This window comes from Leiobunum rupestre, chromosome 4, assembly GCF_980474605.1.
Source record: "Leiobunum rupestre chromosome 4, qqLeiRupe1.1.hap1, whole genome shotgun sequence".
NCBI classification, from domain to species: domain Eukaryota; kingdom Metazoa; phylum Arthropoda; class Arachnida; order Opiliones; family Sclerosomatidae; genus Leiobunum; species Leiobunum rupestre.
Window position 1 is genome coordinate 38,299,957 of NC_143387.1, and position 23,005 is coordinate 38,322,961.

General features: G+C 38.9%; 1 protein-coding gene across 3 annotated transcripts in view; it reads right to left on the minus strand.

The window, feature by feature from the left end:
- The window catches only part of LOC149947678 (uncharacterized), an 86,490-nt gene that overhangs the window by 22,001 nt on the left and 41,484 nt on the right, over positions 1–23,005 (minus strand). Inside the window, exons 1-2 of one of the 3 annotated variants that reach the window (XM_090172167.1) lie at positions 19,182–19,297; positions 18,507–18,556 (exon numbers count right to left, since the gene is read on the minus strand). The exons of 1 other annotated variant lie outside the window; for it this stretch is intronic. The gene's annotated coding sequence lies outside the window, so the exon portion shown is untranslated. Of the gene's footprint in view, positions 1–18,506; positions 18,557–19,181; positions 19,298–23,005 lie in introns of those variants that run through there. One more of the 3 variants, XM_090172168.1, reaches the window with a different exon arrangement.

Here is a 23,005-nt window from a genome sequence, read left to right on the forward strand (position 1 = left end):
TTAGGGATTTTTACTACTTTGAGCAATTTAGGGATTTTTACTACTTTGAGCAATTTAGGGATTTTTCTCAAATTCCGCAATTTCAGAAATTTCCTAAAATTCCGCAATTTAGGGATTTTTACTACTTTGAGCAATTTAGGGATTTTTACTACTTTGAGCAATTTAGGGATTTTTACTACTTTGAGCAATTTAGGGATTTTTCTCAAATTCCGCAATTTCAGAAATTTCCTAAAATTCCGCAATTTAGGGATTTTTACTACTTTGAGCAATTTAGGGATTTTTACTACTTTGAGCAATTTAGGGATTTTTACTACTTTGAGCAATTTAGGGATTTTTACTACTTTGAGCAATTTAGGGATTTTTCTCAAATTCCGCAATTTCAGAAATTTCCTAAAATTCCGCAATTTAGGGATTTTTACTACTTTGAGCAATTTAGGGATTTTTACTACTTTGAGCAATTTAGGGATTTTTCTCAAATTCCGCAATTTCAGAAATTTCCTAAAATTCCGCAATTTAGGGATTTTTACTACTTTGAGCAATTTAGGGATTTTTCTCAAATTCCGCAATTTCAGAAATTTCCTAAAATTCCGCAATTTAGGGATTTTTACTACTTTGAGCAATTTAGGGATTTTTCTCAAATTCCGCAATTTCAGAAATTTCCTAAAATTCCGCAATTTAGGGATTTTTACTACTTTGAGCAATTTAGGGATTTTTACTACTTTGAGCAATTTAGGGATTTTTCTCAAATTCCGCAATTTCAGAAATTTCCTAAAATTCCGCAATTTAGGGATTTTTACTACTTTGAGCAATTTAGGGATTTTTACTACTTTGAGCAATTTAGGGATTTTTACTACTTTGAGCAATTTAGGGATTTTTCTCAAATTCCGCAATTTCAGAAATTTCCTAAAATTCCGCAATTTAGGGATTTTTACTACTTTGAGCAATTTAGGGATTTTTCTCAAATTCCGCAATTTCAGAAATTTCCTAAAATTCCGCAATTTAGGGATTTTTACTACTTTGAGCAATTTAGGGATTTTTACTACTTTGAGCAATTTAGGGATTTTTACTACTTTGAGCAATTTAGGGATTTTTCTCAAATTCCGCAATTTCAGAAATTTCCTAAAATTCCTCAATTTAGGGATTTTTCTCAAATTCCGCAATTTAAGAATTTTCACAAATTGTAGGTTTAAATTTATTTCATATTTAAATGTAGTTTGTATCACGTTACGCCTAACGATTATTCCGCGCATTTTCCACGTTTCAAAAGTGATATAATACTACGAAAAATAAACAGTTAAGCAATTAAAATAATTCGCATTCATCGCGGACAATATTCGTGACGTCACTTCCTGTTTTTAGGCGCTTTCCGGCTTATTTGGGCATAGCGGCGCTAAAAGGCGTGGTAAGGGTAATTATTTTTAATTGAACATGACAATATATTATTGGGATTCGCGGAAGAGAGAGACAGCCCGAAACACAATTATTTCGTCGTATATTAGTCTTATCTGCGGCCGGCCACAGCAGACAATGTTGTATTTGTATTCATATTTTTCTGCCGAAACAGTTGTTGCGACAGACGCTTTGTTGTATTCTACAAAAATAACACTTTATACGTATCGTGGCAGTTCCAAATGATGATGACACTTATATTATTGAGGACACGAGCGACAAATAACTCTTAATTGAATGATACACAAAGACGAGTTTCGCAATGTCCTAATCTTGCTTAATTTAAATAATACGCGTTAATCGAATTGCCAACTTTAGAATTAATAACAAATTTGACGATTTATATACGTTATTTAATTAAAAAGCAGAGTACCCGAGGTGTTTATTGCCGATTTTGTTCAAAGTCGGGCGTAATGTAGACTTACGTGAGATATGAAATTTCCCAAAAAGGAGACGTTGCACTACCCACTCGATTTGCCATGGCAACCGAAAATGTTTTTGACCACTTAAAACCAAAAAAATCTCTTTTAAAAAAGCATGGGATTTTTTTTTTAATTTGAAAATCACGAAATGGGTAATTTGGACCATATTTAGGTAAATTTCATCAAGTTTGGGTAAATTGGAACATTTTTGAGGTAAAATTGTAACAACGTTTGGATAAAATAAGGAAAATATCTTATTTTTGTTTTAAGTGGTACAAAACATTTTCGGTTGCCATGGCAAATCGAATGGGTAGTGCAACGTCTCCTTTTGGGAAATTTCATATCTCACATAGGTCTACATTACGCCCGACTTTGAACAAAATCGGCAATAAACACCTCGGGTACACTTCTTGTACGTAATTTAATTATATTAATTAAACAATATAGTTCCGTAATAATAATAACACAAAAAAAACTAAAATTGTTACGCAAACTACGCTTCCGTTAACTTCGACGTTAATTGTATCAATATTTTACAACCTTTAATTTGGTTTCAGTTTCACTTTGATTTCTAGAAATTTTGAAATATGCAATTATAATATTGAGTGAAATGGGATTCTGGAAAATTGTCATCAAATATAAGAATTGATCGTTTTATTAACTTTCAAATTAATGGTGGACCAATGAATTTCACATTTCCCCCACCATGTTTAGCAGAAGCTGGGGGTGATTGGCGCTAGTTACGTTAAAAACAAGTCGTTATTCGTGTTAGCAGACAAATTTTCTGTTTATTTCGTTTAAGAACTAAAAACTAAAGTAAGCCCTCGGTTATTTGATTATTTGGCCAACTATTTGAAAATGCCAACACTAATTGCTGGCCCCTTTTCGAATATTTGCAAAACTTTATCAAGCGTTATTCAACCGAAGATTCGATTTGGGTTTCTATGGAATTCTTTGGTACCACCAAATGTTTTGTCGATAAAATAGGTTACATAGCGGAACAGAGATTATCGACTCGGTGTCAAACCCTTCCCACGACCAGAGGGTTTGCCCCCGGTCGTGTTGACCAGAAAAGCAAAAGGGGGTGCAGTTGACAAACAAGTGCGCCGTGCTAGCGCTTCAAAACAAATTTTATCGCTTGGTCCCGCGCAACAACAAAGGATCCGGGAATTTTGTTATTTCGGATCTCGGCTGCCTACTGCCAATCTCTGCCATAAAGCACATACGCCCCACTTTTATACATGGAAATTATATGGGCTTGTTTTGCAGAGATTCCGCGCTATATAAAGGGATGTTGATTCTAGTTTAAACGTTGAGGCTGGGTCAACGTTGCCCACATATTCATTAAACGCATATTGGCAGTTTCTAAAAGACGGGGAAATGTAGCCCACTTTCGAAGTATGTTTTTTTGTATGGGGAAAAACCTTAATATCAGAAGCTCATTGAACTCCTCTTAGATATTAAACGCGTTCTTTCAAAGACATTAAACGCGTTCTTTCAAAGACATTAAACGCGTTCTTTCAAAGACATTAAACGCGTTCTTTCAAAGACATTAAACGCGTTCTTTCAAAGACATTTAAACGCGTTCTTTCAAAGACATTTAAACGCGTTCTTTCAAAGACATTTATACGCGTTCTTTCAAAGATACTAAACGCGTTCTTTCAAAGATATTAAACGCGTTCCCTCAAAGATACTAAACTCGTTCTTTCAAAGACATTTAAACTCGTTCTTTCAAAGACATTTAAACTCGTTCTTTCAAAGACATTTAAACTCGTTCTTTCAAAGACATTTAAACTCGTTCTTTCAAAGACATTTAAACTCGTTCTTTCAAAGACATTTAAACTCGTTCTTTCAAAGACATTTAAACTCGTTCTTTCAAAGACATTTAAACTCGTTCTTTCAAAGACATTTAAACTCGTTCTTTCAAAGACATTTAAACTCGTTCTTTCAAAGACATTTAAACTCGTTCTTTCAAAGACATTTAAACTCGTTCTTTCAAAGACATTTAAACTCGTTCTTTCAAAGACATTTAAACTCGTTCTTTCAAAGACATTTAAACTCGTTCTTTCAAAGACATTTAAACTCGTTCTTTCAAAGACATTTAAACTCGTTCTTTCAAAGACATTTAAACTCGTTCTTTCAAAGACATTTAAACTCGTTCTTTCAAAGACATTTAAACTCGTTCTTTCAAAGACATTTAAACTCGTTCTTTCAAAGATATTTAAACTCGTTCTTTCAAAGATATTTAAACTCGTTCTTTCAAAGACATTTAAACTCGTTCTTTCAAAGAAATTTAAACTCGTTCTTTCAAAGACATTTAAACTCGTTCTTTCAAAGACATTTAAACTCGTTCTTTCAAAGACATTTAAACTCGTTCTTTCAAAGACATTTAAACTCGTTCTTTCAAAGACATTTAAACTCGTTCTTTCAAAGACATTTAAACTCGTTCTTTCAAAGACATTTAAACTCGTTCTTTCAAAGACATTTAAACTCGTTCTTTCAAAGACATTTAAACTCGTTCTTTCAAAGACATTTAAACTCGTTCTTTCAAAGACATTTAAACTCGTTCTTTCAAAGACATTTAAACTCGTTCTTTCAAAGACATTTAAACTCGTTCTTTCAAAGACATTTAAACTCGTTCTTTCAAAGACATTTAAACTCGTTCTTTCAAAGACATTTAAACGCGTTCTTTCAAAGATATTAAACGCGTTCCCTCAAAGATACTAAACGCGTTCTTTCAAAGACATTTAAACTCGTTCTTTCAAAGATATTTAAACTCGTTCTTTCAAAGACATTTAAACTCGTTCTTTCAAAGACATTTAAACTCGTTCTTTCAAAGACATTTAAACTCGTTCTTTCAACGACATTTAAACGCGTTCTTTCAAAGATATTAAAGGCTCTCTTTCCAAGATATTCAGAGTAGTGCCGTATGTAAGTATTAGCTTTTACTAAATTTGGGTTATCCAAAATTAAAATGATCCATTCAATTATTAAGAGCATTACAAAACAAATACTCGCTTCAAGGGCGGTAAACTGCAAACTACTCACTTCAAGGTTGCTAAATTCTTAACTTCAAAATCGTCACAAAGCAAACATTTAATTTCAAGGTTTAGCTTTACTATATGAAAGCATTCTTCCATCTTAAAGCTAAAATCATCATTCGAACGTTTCTAAAAGATAAATCCACGTTTGCAGTTTCTACCAAAGCTATATTGTAATTTAAAGTATATAAACGAAATACAAAGAGCTCGAACTTATCTTATAATGCGCATCAAAAACAATAATTTTCTCGTTTAAGATAAATTTATGTTTTATTTTTTCAATGCCAATATAAACTCAAAACATTTATTTAAAACAAATTTAATGTAATATAATTAATGTATAAATTAAACATTTATACAGTTAGGAAAAAGCTAGATGAATGCAAATCGTATAGAGTTGAAAACCCAAAAACTCTTAAAAGCGGCGATAAAATTATTCAACATGTATCGAAAAACGGAAAACACTCGGAATACATTATACACGAGCAACTTTCCGAGGAACGAGGGAACATGCAGTATAAGACGAAACACCTATTTAAAATAACGGGCTCGTAGAAAAAAATATTGGCCCAAAAAGTCCGACATTTTAAGAGGGTTCCCTTTGGCGGAGATTTGCATATGGCAGGCCTTTGAACCCACTCGAACCCCATAACGACAGACGGAAAAATCCAGACCGCGCTTTCGAAAAAATGGAAGCCTCTAAGCCTTTTGTATCACCCGACAGATATTTTTTGCGCGACATCGCCATATATATAAAAAGAGATGAAAAAAACTCGAAAAAGTTGTGGAAAAAAGGGGGAAATCTTTCTGAAAATTTTTCAAAGAGAGGTTGCATTATACTCTTCCGTTTTTCATTTCCGCGGAACGGCTTAAACGACGCGAAAGGGGGAAGGGAACGAGACCCTTCTAAATATAGCCCTTGGCACTCTTTACTTTTTTTACGTCATTCATTTTATAATAAAATGTAGGCCTAGATCAACACCGTATTGGGGTAAGGGAGACCCCCAAAAAAATCGTCCCCGCCAAACACACGTGGAGTTCTACGGCGCGGGCCTAAACACGCCGGGGTATATATCAGGCCCTTAAAAAAATCACACAATGGCATCGTGTTCACGGTCAGGGTTTTTATACGTAATCCTGGAAGACTATGGTATACAAGGACAGGATATACCACGCCTATGCCCTAACAAGAAACAAGGTGTACCGATCCCCCATTTGAAATTTAACTATATTTGTGCCGATAGATGGCGGAGACCGCACCAACTGATTGGGTAAATCAAGTTGTAGTGTATTTCGTACCATTTTGAGGTGAACATAAAGGAAGTTATTGAAAAAGGTGTTATTTCACCAAAATGGACTGCTCACTTATAAGTTAACTAATGTTAGTTTTGTTATTAATTGTAACCTAGAATTTCTAAACAGTACTGATGTGCCAAACTGTACGTCCAATCCAATATTGTTAAAATCTCTTAAAAGCCATGTTTGGTACCTATAGAATGCGGTTAAAAATCTAATAATTCTCGAAAGGGGAGCGTGTGGAAATCAAAAATTTAAATATTTTTACCACTTTGAACCAAAATAAAATCCAATGAACTGATCTCAGAGGGATTTTTGAGAGACCTGAAATAATGCTTGGAACGTAAGTGGCTACTATTCCATTTTTAAATAAAGTAGCAACACACAAACATATACCCCATTTGTTTCTCCTATAGACCGTGTTTTTCATCTGTTTGATAAAAGGCTGAATGTATAGCAGAATAATTCTAAAATTTCCGCTTTTACTGTAAGTATTTTATTGTACTGGTCGAAGAAAAGAATGTTTTATCGAACTAGTGTATCGGGTACTCTACAGAAAAAAGATCTTAATCGGCATAAATACATTAACACGAAATTCGTACTGCAAAATCTCAAAATAAGTTTCGGATTACCCAAATAACTTTCGAGATTCAAAATGTCGTACGCAGAATTGGCAATAAGCTGACCCCGGCAAAAATTCCTTAATTCATACTGGAATCCATTATCGTAGACTTTGAAGAAACAGTCGAGGAACATAGAGTCGGGACCATAACAGCGTCATGATGCTCGCTTAACCGAGCACGCCAGTATTTATATATTTGAGGCAACCGAGTGAATGGTCGACCATCAAATAGATGTCGCTATTTTCCAAACATTTTACGGCTAATAATGACAGACATCGGTTTTTGGCTCTATAAGATGGGCTCTAATGGGGGACCGAGCTGCCCTCTAAGACTTAATGCCGGGAGAGAAGTATAAAATTTGCCTATACATCCGACGAACAGTGGACGAATGCCTTACTGGAGAAGGTCATTGACATGAATAGAGGCGCGGGGGGGGGGGGGGCTTGGAGGGGGGCCTAATTTTTTATACTACAAGCGAGGAGGGATAGTGAAAGTCTGATTTGAAAAAAGCACTTTTTAGGGACTTTTTACTGGGGGGAATTTTTGAAAGTTAGGGGAGTCAGGGGCAACATTTTTGCGTTCAGGGGTGAGAGGGGGGTGGGAGGGGGACGGCGCGGGTTTGCGGATGACGACGAGGAAGAGGAGGAGGAAGTAGTTTTTCGGAAGGGCGTCCTCTCTGTCGGCGTCGGGGAGTGGAGCACGCGGAAATGGAGAAACATCCGACGAGAGACGATTGACTATTGTCCATTTCGAGAAACGCGTCTTGTGAATAAAGGGGAACCACATCCACCGCTACACGCCCGCGACCTTTTACACCACCAAAAATAAATTTTTAAACGGGGATAACGCTATCTAGGAATTATTATTAAATAGGAAATCTTTTAAAAAATTAGGAACGAAATGCTCTATAAGTAAGACCCAATTGTAGGCCCGCATTGCGAGGAAAACCAGTTTGAGCAATGTCAAATACATTTCCGGTATTTAAGCGAGTGTGGAACGAAGAAAACGAAGCAGCCAATCGGGTGCCAGAGAAAGGGTTCGAAATTCAAAACACCCAAAGTCGCGTGGCAGCCAGAAGCGGAAGAGTTAGCTCATTTTCGCGATTCAAAGGCTCGCGTTGTAATTTCACTTTCGATCGGCTGCCATTTTCATCCGAGTGCTGGCTGCGTGGGGGTCATAATCGCGGTCAGTAGTCTCCTCGCGGGTGACGTCACGCGACCCAGTGCGCCCGCCGCGATTGAAAACTAATTCGTCATTTTTACGTCTTAAGTAGAAAGGGCCGCGGACAAAGCGCGGGGACCAAAAAAAGCCGCGTCCACGATTCGTCGTGTTTCTACGAAAACCATTCCGCGCCGATAGACCACAAAGAAAAACATACAAGCGATAGAACGCGCATGCGCGAATGTTACTACACATTTTTTTAGCGCGGGGGCACATTGGCAACTTCTTGAGAAAAAAATGTTTCGAGCGATGGATCCCTCGAGAGTGGGAAAATTTCCCTTTTTCTCAAAATGTCCGCCCGCGGGAGGGGGGGTTTCGTGTTAGATTGTTTAGTCCGCTTTTTAGGGGGAGGGGGAAACGGGGCTTTGGATGAGGGGGGTTCGGTCATTGACCTTGGTTCCGCGTGACGTGATAGATGAGTGTACCCTGGGCCGTAGCCAGGAGGTGAGGGAGAGGGTGCGCCTTCGATGCCGTAACGAGGGTCGCGTATTAGGCAAGTTGCTTCGGGAAACGTCCACGCGGCAGAAGCCTGGGATCGGTGGTTACAAAGTCGAAACAAAGTACATCTGGTCCGGGTTGGCGGCTCGCTGACCAGCGACCTCGGGCCGAGACATAGCGAAGACGATCGGCTCCGAGCGAGAGGATGCGCCGCCGGAGGAAGAGCCTGTCCCGAAGTTACGCGAATCCCGAATTCCGAGGTCCCCGACTCCCGCTGTCGAGATAGGCGATCGGACACTACGCCAATCCAAGCTGAATTTGCAACGCGACCGAGTATCGAAGCCAGAGCCCTGGAGGCCGACCTCTTACCTATTTCGATTTTTTTTCCAACTTAAAAATCTCTCAGTTGAAGCAACAAAGTCGCCGTTTTCTCCGTTACGCGTGTATATAAAGGCGGAGAGTGTGCAGTGCGCCAATGGATTTCTATGAAAAGCGTGCCAGCGCCATTAGAGTAGGATTTACGTTTTAGGGAAAATAGGAAGAAGATAGATATATACGTAGAAAGCTTTTTTTCATATACCGCGCGCGAGCCCGGGCAAAAACTTTGCTATTTTTATTGTACATTACCAAGCGCGGAACCTCCCCTCTCGTATTGAAGAGGATTCGGAGAGATTTGGGAATATAATCGATTTGGACAAAAGAAACGTTTCGAACTTTCTCAGTCGCGTTGGAGATTAGAGTCGGATTGTCATCGAATTTAACGACGACACTGACCCGCCTGGGAAACCAGATACTACTTTTTCCACGTTAGAATTTCAATTTGAAACTGTAACCATCATTAAGATCCCTCTGGTTTCAGCGCAAATGTCAAGAGTTCTTTGGTAGTTTTAGAACTACAATCGCTATTTATTTAATAGTCTCGCGGCATAACGTACACGCGGCGAGAAGGATTCCTAAATGATCCATCATATTTGACGATTTGCCAAATTGAGGTGTTTCGAGCGATTGCGGATAACCCATAATTATATTACAGCATCGCGTTACCCACGACTTCCATTCCACGAACAGGAACTCGTAATTAACCCATGGGAGTAACCCAATCTAAGACTTTCCAGCAAAATGGCCAATGGAAGGGGGACTGGAGAGTTCCTAACTGGAAGCTGCCAGGGGGGGGGGGGGTTGGAAATGGAGGAAATGGTAAGATATTCTCCCGGCCCTATAGCCGTATACCTTCAACACGAACTCATCTCGCTTGTCGGTATGCGTTTGACCGTAAACAACGATACCCCTACGGTATAATGCGCCCCGAAAACGGGTCCCATGGCATAAAGCACGCTGACCCATTACGCGAGAGAAGGAGGGGGTGTCCTGGCAATACCCTCTTACATATTTTAAGAAGGAGATAGAGGATGCATCTGGAAGGCAGCTTGAACTAGATATTGCGTTTTTCGAAATGGTTATTAGTATATACGAGGGTTTTTTTTTCAAAAGGGAGACAGAGAGAATGAAAAAAGGCAGAAAATGAGAACAGAGGGTATTGCTCCTAAACAAAGATTTCTCTGAGAAGGAAGGAAATCAACTCGTGAGAAAATGAAACATCGGAGTGTTGCATATGGACTGACGTCGACGCGGCTCGGGGTGTTGGCCTTTTCCTATCGCCTATTTGAACGCGTGCATATCCACGGTTCGCAAATACCAAATCACCCATTTTCGGCGCGTATAGACCGCGCCGGTATCGCGACTTCTTATACAATGTATTTACGTACGGAAGTGGAGGTGATGCGACGATTACGGTGTGTGAAGTCGAGGTTCCTTTGATATGGAAAACGGGTGGGACCCTCGCGGTATCGGTATCGTTATATCGTGCGATACCGATAAACGTTTAACAACAACAGGATGTGTCATGGCGCTTTGATAGAAATACACCGTGAAACCAAGGGCGGGAGAGGGCGGTTTCCAAATTAAACTTTCACTAGCTAACATAGTTTTGGCTTTTCTTTATTTAATCTATATTGCTGGCACATTTATAATCTATAGGGGTAACGTACAATTTGTCTGGCACATCTAAGGGTATAGCGTTCTTTGGGTCAAAATGAGTTAAAAGGTCTAATGAACATGGATGATAAAATTCGCGAATAAGTAGATTAGTCCATCATGAAAAGGGAGAAAAAAGCTAAACCCTAAACAAATTTGAAGAAATTTGAAAACTAATAAATAGCTCGTACCGATAGGTCTTCGAGCGAACCAAAAGACGCGAAACTCGGACCAAATAGATCTTCCGAGTGAAAAACTATATTAAATCTATTTGATCCGAGTTTCGCGTCTTTTGGTTCGCTCGAAGACCAATCGGTACGAACTATTTGTTAGTTTTTAAATTTCTTTAAATTTCTTCAAATTTGTTTAGGGTTTAGCTTTTTTCTCCCTTTTCATGATGGACTAATCTACTTATTCGCGAATTTTATCATCCTTTGCAATACAGTCCATAGGTGGTTCCTTTTAACGTTACTAATGAACATGGGCCTACAAAGTTACGTATTTCAGAAACTACAGTTCGCAAAACTCCCAAACCAACGAATTAACCATAACTGATGTAAGGCTTCGTGTTTCACTTTTTCCAATTGCATTTCTTTGAATGAACAATTGCGGTTGTAAGGGTCATATTTTAGCCCCATCTTCGAAACATAGCGGTTTACATAAACAATGTTCGATAGATATGTTCTTAATCAGTTTAGCACTGCGTCGAATCCGCGTCAGACGAAAACCCTCGTAGCGGACAAAATCGAATGAAATGTATGTCCGTTGGAATCAACAAGCGGCGAAAGAGCCTGTCGTTTCCATACGCGCTAAGCCCTTCAACAGGCTTCCCTGCTAATCCTTCTCCCTGCTTCTCAAACGCGGGTAACCCTATTCATTCCGAATATACCACCGACCACAAATGCGTCACCTGGCTTACGAAAGGGTGCATTACCATTGCATAATGGATCTGTGGCAATACACGATCAATACGCGTTGATATTTTCTATATGTTTAGTAGGTATATATATATATATATCTATCAAAATTAAAACATACCTAAATACTATTACGTGACACGTATTGAGAAATTGCTAGGCTTGGGCGGTCCATATACGGATATTACAAACGTGATCATAGGATTATTGTCACTTTGAAGGAAAAGGCTTTATATCAAATGACCAGCAGGGTGCATTCTATCGCGAATAGGATTATACAGATAATTTTATCGCTGAAGGCTTCCACGTACATTCAGCACGGCAAATAAGTCTATCTTATATATTGCAAGAAGACCAATAGAATTTGATAGTGTTAGGTACATAAACATTCTTCCAATGTTGATATATTATTTTTCGGACTGCAAAAAATGAAGATAAATTTAATTGGGAGCTTTCATCAAATTGCAGACACGAAATGAGAAGACGTCGGCTCGACACAAAAGAAGGACGATTGATGCGCGGGTTTTAAATGTCTGTTTCCTTTAAGGCGTACAAGCGGCGCAATCACTGCTCGATGATACATTAGCCGATCTAAAAATAGACGTTCCACGGGAGAATGATAGATTCGTCCGCTAATTCCATTCCGTCATTTACCCGAAGGCAACCGCTGGTCGAGCGAAGCAGAACCTTTTTTTAAAAAAAAGTTACACCGGACAAACCCGTAACGAATGACTGACCAACGTAACTATAAGGGTCCGTTCAAAGCAGACACGAAAGCGGCTACGGAGATAGACGCGGTGGTGGGGAGAGCCAACAACGGCTGACCCACCCGAAAGATAACGGAACTATCCGAGGGACAACTTAGCAAAAAGTCATTGAACCATGGCGAGCTCTGTCCCGCGATGGAAATACGCTACCATTTAAATGCGATATACAGTCAGAAACGGGAATGCTATCTATATAAGTTTTTTTGCCTATTGTGATGGGAGCCATTTTACACGTTTAAGTCTTTGGTCCAGCGACCATTTTTTGGCTTTTCATTTAAAATAGCCTTTCACGGGTCCGCCCAGCTTAGTCCGGCGACTCTCCCTTCGAAAATGACACTGGACGATTACGTAATCCAGTTTAGACGAAAAAACTACCACTCATCGCCACGAGGTCAGTGGCATTTCAACCCCCCTCCCGGCTAGCCACGTCCATTCTTGCCATTTTGATCCCTCCGCCCGCTGGCGAAACTTTCAACTATAAATGACTTCCGATTGATAATTTTTGGTCAGTCATACCGACGACTGATCAGTCTCATCGGTCATTGGCCGCGCTCGAAAGCGGCGTGGACACGTCGTCTTACAGGCAGCGGGCCATCGTGGCCCCCACCCGGCCCACCCCGACCTTTGATGTATGATGGTCTTCGCGGCGTTTACGCAGTTTCGCCCAAAAAAAAAGATATTATCGAGGGGTGTTATTAACGATGCCTAACGACCACTTAGCAAAAATATTTGCGCTGATGTTTAAAAGTTATAGCTATATTGAAGGCAAATGTTTTGTACGTCTAGGGGGAAATTCTTAGCATTTTTAATTTAATTTTATTTTAACATCAAGCCGAGGGGTCCCATATTTGCAAAATTTTGCTTACCAGGTTTTGAATGTTAAAGTGACTTCAGAAATCGGAAAGTTATTTCAGAAATCAGGAACTGATTTTGAGATTTCAGAGCACATTTTTCGTGATGACTTCTGGATTTTAGGCTGATTTCGAGATTTTAGAGCACAATTTTCGTGATGATTTCGAGATTTTAGAACTACAGATTTTGTCCCATACTTCGGGATTTTCAAGTTGATATCTAAAATCGTTTTTTTCTATAGAGTATACGGGACTTTTAAGAATGTTGGACCCTTCGCATCAAACAAAAAATGCATCGAAATTTTTAAGTTACGAAATGGGGCAAAAAGAAACTTTACAGTGTAATTCCGGAGTAACAGAACACAATTCTTCATTTACCCAAAAGAATATTTCTTATGTTATTATTCTATAGAATAATACCATAAGAAATATATATATATATATATATATATATATATATATATATATATATATGATATATCATACTTAGCGGTATGTTTTGTTTCCGTTTTAAGGGGGAAGACTATAGTAAAAACCTCTTTTTCGTTCAAGCTGAACGTTTTAGTTTTACCAAATGCCAAATCGAATTATATTTTTATTAGTAGGCTGAACCTTCCTCTAGTGCTTAAAATAATTTTGATTATTCTAATATTAATAGTTAACGAGATATAAGGTCCTAACTATAGGGTAGTTTGCGCGCTTGCCCAACTTGTTTAGCTCCGGGGGTCCGAATTAAAACGTAATAATTAAATGACTTTGAAATTTAAAATTGTCAAAATTATTTTAAGCACTAAACAAGAGGCTGTTCTACACATTAATATTAATTTTATAAGTTAAAACACCAAAATAAAACAGTTCAGCGTGAAATAGCGCGAAACTAGACGATGGCCACTGTATAGTCTTCCCCCTTTAATGCTGGGCACAATAAGTGTACACCACTTAATCGACTTGTTGATAATATTATTATTAAACTATTAGTCCTTTGGTAAATTAAACGCGATTCTTTATTGCATTTGAACTTACAACTTAACTCTGAAACTAAAAACATCATAATTTAAAAACTTACAAATATCAGAAAATTCTATAAAATCTCGATTAGCCTCTTATTTAAATAATTCCAATTAGAAAAGTACGTATAATTAAATAAGGATATTTTGAACGACGCTTCTTCAATTTTGGATTGAAGGTCCGAGGCCATAACGAATATACGACAAAGTGGAATGAATCTCAATCATGGCAATAATGGCATACAAAACGAGGAATTCCCGGAAAGTTGAAGGAAAGCTACAAACGCTTTGGGAGCGAATGAAGAAAATATTCTTCCCGGGAAATATGGAGGCAGTGATACTGTCGTTTTATTCAAGAGTAGAGTACGATGGGGGGTGCATAAGAGCGAGGAAGGCGCGAATTTACTTCCGGGGTTACGCAGGTGCCCCGGGGAGGAAGAAAGAAAATTCCGGAATCTTGGGGCCCTCGCCAACCGCGACAAAACGAGCGGCTTCAGCAGTTCCAACGTGCCAATGAGGAGGATGTAAGCGGGCCAAGTAGAACAGACCGAACGAGGGGACATCCCAACGCGTCCGCGTTTCGCCGCTTCGGAATGCCGCGGCCAGGGGTACTAACTCGGAGCCCCTGTTTCGACGGTCCCCGTGACAAGTGCGCGCATCTTCATTATATTCTTAGGAGGCCCACGCACGCGGCCGTCGAAGGAGGAGGAGGCGAAGAGGCCCCCGCTTTTCAGGCGTGGCGCTTTTTTAGAGGTGGGGTGGGGTGAGTTCGGCCCCATTCCGAAAACGCGCCAGACAAGCGGAGGCACCAGGAAACAACACTACCGTTTGAGACGCGTAATTTCGAATGAAAAGAAATAACGTTTCACGCTCATGCCATCAGCCGAACATCATGATGGGATGACGCCGAAAGGAACGTATCAGTTAAAACGCGATGAGGAGGTTGTTCACCCGCGGAATGGCCCATGTGGTGCCCAAACATTCATCCCAATTTTGCCTATTCTTCTTCTCTAAAAATACTACAATTCGGATAAGGCGTCCTAGAAGCTCACTCTAAATTAAGCCCATTTTAGTCGGTCGTAGAATTAAAAGTTGAGGATTTAGTGAAATCGAGACTCTATGTGGCATTAGAAATAGGGCCCCTAGGAAACGTTCGCAGCGAGTGGGGGGGGGGGAGCACGCCTTAGCAAATAAACGGCAAAGATAAGTGGTATGTCTTCGGCAATAAAAATAATCAGCTTTGCTTAAACCCAAGGCACCACGTTATAGGCTCAAGTCAGATAGCGACTTTTCAAGCGTTTAAATCAGGTGGCTGCAGCTTACAATGACTAAGAGGGTGATGGCAAGCCCTTCATGCCACGCGAGCCAACAACTCAATACACTAACAATTGGCCTATTAAGTTTGTAATAATTTAAAGTATTGTTAATCATTTGAAAAATAATACTCATAAGTATATGGCAGAGAAAACGTTTCAGACACATTTCTCAACAAAACCAGTCCATAATTAAAATTTTCTATACTACAAGAGGCGCTACAGTAGCATACTTATAAGTATGTTACACGTGGTATTAGTATTGTTAGACATGTCTACACTTTCATAACCTCGGGCGTTGATTTTCCAAATGAGTCATTTTAACAGCACGAGAAGCATTTTAAGCATTGACTCCCGGAATACGCCCAAACATTTTTACCACAATTCTGTCCCGTATAACACCTCGAATTAACATGTTCAAATGGGAAGGGAGACGCAACGTTTCCGATATACAAAACCGTCGTAAAGGTTTCTTAAAATGACCCTGTGTATACGTTCGTGTTCAGATGTGAAGTGCTTATCCTGTCTGTTGTGTCATTGAGGTAAAGACAACGATATTAAAATAACCTTGGCCATCTTGTTGAAATTTTGCCTCCCCGCTTCAGCTGTGGATCCGTTTTCTCTCCCACTAAAGAGCTTATGAACTCATTTTTAGGCATTGGCTGAACTATTCCAGGGCAACATTTCAACAAGTTGGGCAAGCGTAAAGACATTTTATAAAATAAACTATTTAACTTGAAAGAATTTACTCAATACATCTGTAGCCTAGTACATCATCTAGAGGAGTCTGCCTTATTATTGATTTCATACATCAATAAAAAATTAGAACGATAACGAATTATTTGAATAACGAAAAAATTGATATTTTCTTATTCGCAAATACGTAACTGTCTATAAATCTATATGAAATACTGAACAATTTAATTTGAACTACAATAGATTACTTTTCCGCGACAAGCATTCACTATGGAAACTCGAAAGCTTTTATCTTTTAGCCAATTAAAATGGAAACTTGAAAGTATAGGTTCGAAACCTTCTCCATCGACAGCGCGCGGAACGACATAGAGCGGCACTTTTATTCGGGTGTTGGAAGTGTGGAACAGGACCAACCGATAATTCGGTTAGTCCCGCGAATGGCCAAGAAGCCCTTCTGCGGGGCTCGAGGAACTTCGAAGACCCGAAACGGGCGAAAAACCCTTTCTCGCGTGCATTATTCAAGCTCTTTCATAATCAAATTAAGGCTAAAAACCATGAGCTTGCAATTAACTTTTTTCTTCACCCCTTTTCCATTCCGAGGGACGAAAATTAAATAATGAAAAAAAAAAGAGAGGGCGCGCGTGGTCGGAGGAGGGGCTCGCGTATGGTCTCTCTGGTACAAAAGGGGTTAGCACCAAATTTTTATTCTTTTTTCCCCTTTATTCGTAACGTCGCCGTCGGGTAAATATTCGCGCGTAGGTTTTGCACTCGATGAATTATTAATGAGCCGTAATAATAATGGCCAATTTTTACGGGTCCGTAAACGTAAAAGAAAAACGTGACAAAGAAAAAGCTGCCGATTTTTACGTTTATTTACCTCAAGGTAAAGAAAGGGACTCTTAATGCGCCGACGGAATATTCCGAAATTAGTCTGAGGATTCGTCTAGACAGTTAGAAATTATGGATTATATCGGGTTCAGACATTTTAGATAAAGTATTTTGCCGCCGTGTATTGTCCGAAATGGTAAATAAGTTGTGGATACCGGGATGCGATTACCCTTTTCGAACTAAGGTCTTTATTGAAGCTACAAATTTAAAAACTGCGTATATTGTATATTCACTATTGGGCGATATTTTAATGTAGTTTCTGCGCACATTTCTAAACCTGAATCCCCCGCGTTAAATTCCCATGGACCTATTAAGAGTCGGGAATTTAACTACAGAAGATGTAAACGCTTCATTTACTTCTGTCTACAATATATACAGGGTGTTTCAAAAGGTTATGCAAAAATTTTAAGGAGTTGTGCGGTGTGAGTTGAGAAGTATGCCTGTTTTTCCCCATTTCCCTACGATGAGTTAAAAGAGCGCCAGAGAGCTTCAAAGTGTGGCCAACTTGCCCCTGAAAGTAGGCTGCAACAAGCGCAAAACCAAGCAGCAGGGACTTTAAATACGGTTTAAGGTTACTTTTTGACGCTGGTTACCTCGATTTGCTTACAAAGTCCTTTTTTGCCTATCACACGAACCCAAACCTTAAGGTTCGCGTTTCCCTGCTGCTTGGTTTTTTGCGCTTGTTGCAGCCTACTTCCAGGGGCTAGTAGGCCACACTTTTGCGCTCTTTTAACTCATCGTAGGAAATTGGGAAAAAACAGGCATTCTTTTCAACTCACCCACCTACAACTCCTTAACATTTTTGCATAACCTTTGTAAACACCCTGTAGATAATGTTTCAAAATTATTTTGAATACTTTCTGTAATGGGAATATCGCGGCGGTTTCTGACGTCACTTTTACGTACATTACATGAACTAAAGGTGCGCTTATGTGTCTTGAGAAACAATTGTAATCATCTATTTAACTGCGCATAATACAATTTATAAGTAATATTTCGTCGAATTTTACCTCTTGCGTGGTGGAGTTTCGAAACTCAAATGGTATGATTCACGTGATAATGTATCAACTTTGCTTATAGTTCTATCGCATAGCTGCACCTAAACAGGGCTTAAGCCAGGCGCTCACTGCTCTTCGTAACGTCTTCGTCCTAGCTTCCACAAGCCTTTGCTTCGTAACGGAGACAATGCTTTGTGGAAGGCAGGACGGATACGAAACGGAGAGCCAGTGGGCGCCTAGCCTTAGTGAAATACTTCTCTAGTACAAGTACTTCATTCCGTAATATCGAGTTTGTTCACGACGAAAGTCTGCCTCAACTTGTCAATTAAATTCCAAATGCGTCGGTAATCGGGAGAAGCCCATTCTGCCATTATCAATTATAGAAGTACGAGATTCTCCATTGAAAGGGTTTTCGTCGAGTGGGAGTGTTTTGGTGATCATTGGACTGATAATCGCGTCGCGAGTGGGTGAATGCTGAGAAAAACTCGCGATTTCACGTGCGCTATTAAGACTCGCGAAGATAAGAGAGAAACGATTGTTTTTACCCTTTCCTGTCTCCCCTTGTTTGCGCCTTTACATCAAGCTTATCGAGACCCTGAAAAGGTAACAAATAAAAGGGTTATACCACTTGTATTCTTATATATTATCAGATAACAGTCAATGGAAGATAAAAGTCGGCTTTTTAGGTAATATTCAGATAGGCTGTTTTCGCTAATTCACGTTGTCACACCATATTTATCTTTTTCAAAATACTTTTGACAACCAATTAATTTAAATTGCAAATGAGAAAAATCAGAACTTAAATAAATAAAAATAATTTATAATAAGGTGAGCCACGCGTTTCTGTTCACTATTTGAATGTATACCAAATAATATTATTAATTAATATTGATTTAAATGTCTGCCAATTATTTTACCCCGCAAAATTATATATTAATTATAGGCTGGCACTTACGGTAATATACGCAATTATTGTATTTTTTTTTAATAAATATCGATAATTTTAAAAGGAATTATAATAAGTCAATTAATTTCGAGTGAATGATTTAATATTTGGAACATATTATTTCTTTAATTTTGACATTTTAAGATATAGAACATTGTTATTTTCTAAACAATATTTCTTAATAATATAGTCGATTATGGAAACATTCCTATATTTTCAAACGCTACGATTACGTATCAAATACAGCGCGAAGTGGTATGCGAACGACACGTACCTTTGAGACGAAATATTAAGCGAAATTGTCGAAAGAACGTTCGAATTAATAGTGGCGCCTCTAAAAACCTTGTGTGGCATTAGGCTAATGTAACAGCGTGTTATATCTGAATAAGATTTGTGCATTTGAAAAAAAAAAATGTATCTTCGAATAGATGAAGGCTCATAATCTTTAAAAATGTTATCTGTAACCAATGGAACGAAAGTGCTGCGAAAATTAGAGATACACAACCGAAAGTGATAGTGCGAGATATACGAGTTTTTTAAGGGTTTAAGAGGGAAAAAAAGGCTGATAGTCGAATTGATTTCAACTTTGAACCTTTTTCGGTGGAACCAGGGGCCCCTTTGGCATGCAAAATTATTCAACTGAACCCCTCTGTGTCGTAAGAAGTCACGCTTTATACTCTATTCTTATCTGTAATATTTACAGATTGTTATAACTTCCAAGTGGCGCTGTTACCCTGGACGACTCGGATGACTACGTATTCAACCTCTGACAAATCTCTAGAGAATTCACTTAGCGCTTATTCTGTTAAAATCAAATAGCTTCAAAATGTTTTCTACTTTAAATAAGATTAATTAAAACAACAATACCATATGTCTCGAAATTGGAATGATAATTTCAAAAGCAATTTTCAACTTCACGGATAAATATTAAATTTCTTTAGAAATATATTCATCTCATATTTATGTTTTAAAATGCTAATTTGTTTTTTAATAATCTCCATCAACCTTAATATTAGGTTTATGGGTTTTCGGTTCGATCTTGAAATCGACTATATTTCTGTATATTCAGAAAAGAAATTCAATGAAGATCAAAACACTCTTTCGAACTTAGCAATATATACACTTTAGACATCGGAAGTGATATGTATTTAACAAACAAAAGTAGCTATTTTGTGATAGATACAAGTGAAGTAGTCGACTTTAAGTGTTAAAACCAGAGATGTACTACACTTTTGTTTCGATCGTTACCTTATTGTCTTAAATAGCTAAAGGTGGTAGAAACTAATTCAAACAATTTATGCTAACAAGCGGTACGACGAACTAGCGCCAATCACCGCTGGCTTATGTTAAACCATGTGTCAGAAACGCGAAATTCGTTAGTACACCGTAAATATGGAAGATCATACTCCCTTTAACTTTATGAATGGCTCGTTTATACGCGAGCAAAGATAATTCATCAATGCAAAATGGATTTCTTACTTAAGTGACTGCATGTACCGCATCCTTATCCCTTTTACAAACTAAGAAACTCATTCTCGATAAAAATGAAAAATAAAAAACGTCTGAAATATGACGTGAAATAGGTGAGTGCAATTTCCAGGCGCGCCTCATTACAGCGCGCGGCGGCGGAAGGCGTCAAATGCACTCTCGGCAGGTCGACAGCGACTCGGCGCGGAAGAAGACTTCGCGCTCTTCTCTTATTATGGAGAAGTTAGCCAAGGCCAGGGTCGTCTTACGTTTTAGATCGAGCTCGTCAGACATCCCTTAATAACCACCGAGGGTCGGGGATACGCGAAGAGCCCCGAAAAAGAAGACGAGCGGGTGGGCCAAACGTCAAGGGGGGTCGCGGGAACATTTTTTGCGGAGAATGGCAAACTGTGCCAAAGAAATGGAAGGGTATTGACCCTGTTTACTAAAAGTCTCGCAAAACAAAAATATGTGTTTGCTCCCGAGAGCGGGGAGGGTCGGTCGGCGGGAGGGTCGGCAACGAGAGCAGACTGATGGGCCTCCCATCCAACACACCGCCAGATAAAGGCCGACTATAGAACTGGGAGAACCTATTAACTCGGCCGCGTGGTTTCGGAATCTCTGGGAAGGTGGTTTTTCAGAACCATCTCTAGCTGGCTTTTCGTCACGTAGACTATGTAGCCGCTTGTTTTCCAACATTTTACTTATTTTTTTGGTTTGTTTCTAGCAAGCATGCGCCGGGAATCGTGAATGGGACGGGAACCCTCCTATTGGCTTTTTTTCTTTTCCTAAAGTTGTTAAAAAGAGAAACTTGGGCGAAATATTTCCTCGCGAAAGTCACCTAGCGAGACAAGGGCTGTAATTAGTCTCCCTTTTCTCAAATATGGCCAGGGTTCACGGTTGCTAGGCTGATTCGACAGCAACATCGACTTTTGGAAAGAAGTGATCATTTGCGCAATAGCAAAATATTTAAACCAAGAATTACGAAATATATTCTGATAAATACCAAAAATTAAATACATTTATATATACCGCAATAGCACAAAAAATATTCTGATAAGTTCCAAAAAACTAAATATATTCTGATAAGTTCCAAAAAACTAAATATATTCTGATAAGTTCCAAAAAACTAAATATATTCTGATAAGTTCCAAAAAACTAAATATATTCTGATAAGTTCCAAGAAACTAATTATATTCTGATAAGTTCCAAAATAAAACGAAATATATTTTGATAAGTTCCAAAAAAAACGAAATATATTCTGATAAGTTCCAAAAAAAAACGAAATATATTCTGATAAGTTCCAAAAAAAAACGAAATATATTCTGATAAGTTCCAAAAAAAACTAAATATATTCTGATACATTCCAAAAAAAAACGAAATATATTCTGATAAGTTCCAAAAAAAACGAAATATATTCGGATAAGTCGGGATAAGTTTAAAAAACCGAAATATATCCTGATAAATACCAAAAATTAAATACCGCAAAAACATATTCTGATAATTTCTAAAGAAATAGCTGCATTTCTGTTGAACAACGGTGAGAAAACCTGGTTCCTAAAGCATTCATCACCTCCACCTCCAGTGGTCGTATTCACGTAGGAAACCCAACCCTAAAACTTCAACAACACCTTCGGCTAAATCTACAATCTTCGGAAAAGACCGCCATCCCATTATTTTTCCAAAAGTGTAATTACCTTATCAACGGAAAGGGAAGGTACGGCGGCCCGCCCACCAGTCATTATCAATCACAAGCTCTCATTAGAACACCAAACTTCGTAGACTTATAATCTAGCTCTTAGTCAGTGCGGTGAAGAGACACTCTGTTACAGTCCATCGAAACTGAACTAATTTTACACCTCAAGTCCACACTTCTCTCAACACTCCGCTTGTTAAAAAACCGGGTTTGAGGAAACAATAACAAGTCTAACCCCTTCAAAAAGTGACCGAAGCGGCGGTACTATACGGTTGCCGTCTGTCCTATGTCTGACGGGCTGCGGAAGCCCCAAAAACAGCGGGGCTTCTCCTCTTGACCCTTTTGGACTTACGGGCGAGTCCCGACGGAGTAATAAACGGAAACTACCCCTTTCACGCGGCGGTTGCTCGAGGGGACCAACTACCAATTACTTGATGTTCCGGGTCATCATCGCGATGATCTAGGTAGAGATGGAAATGGTATTTTACTGATATCCCCGCGTTATTCGTTTCCGAGGGTCCGTAAATAGAGCCACAATGGCCACTTGGTTTTATACGCGGGTAATGGTCGAGTCAAGCACCATCCGCGAAACCGCAAACAACGACAAAATACATTTCGACCATTGTCGGGCTGGTAACAATGAATATACGACAATGGCGTTTATTTTTATACACACCACGATGTTTTAGCCGCACTACACGGAACCGGTACTGAAAGTAACGCAAATTCGCGTTTGTTGAAATGCCAGACGTGTCGAATTCATGCCAATTTTCTTGAGAGTCCTATTAAAAAATTACACATTGAAATATCATAGACTTTCAAATCTACTATCAAGATGTCTTATTATACAGGGTGTTTCAAAAGGTGATGCAAAAATTTTAAGGAGCTGTAGGGGGAGAGTTGAAAAGTATGCCTGTTTTTTCCGCATTTTCCTA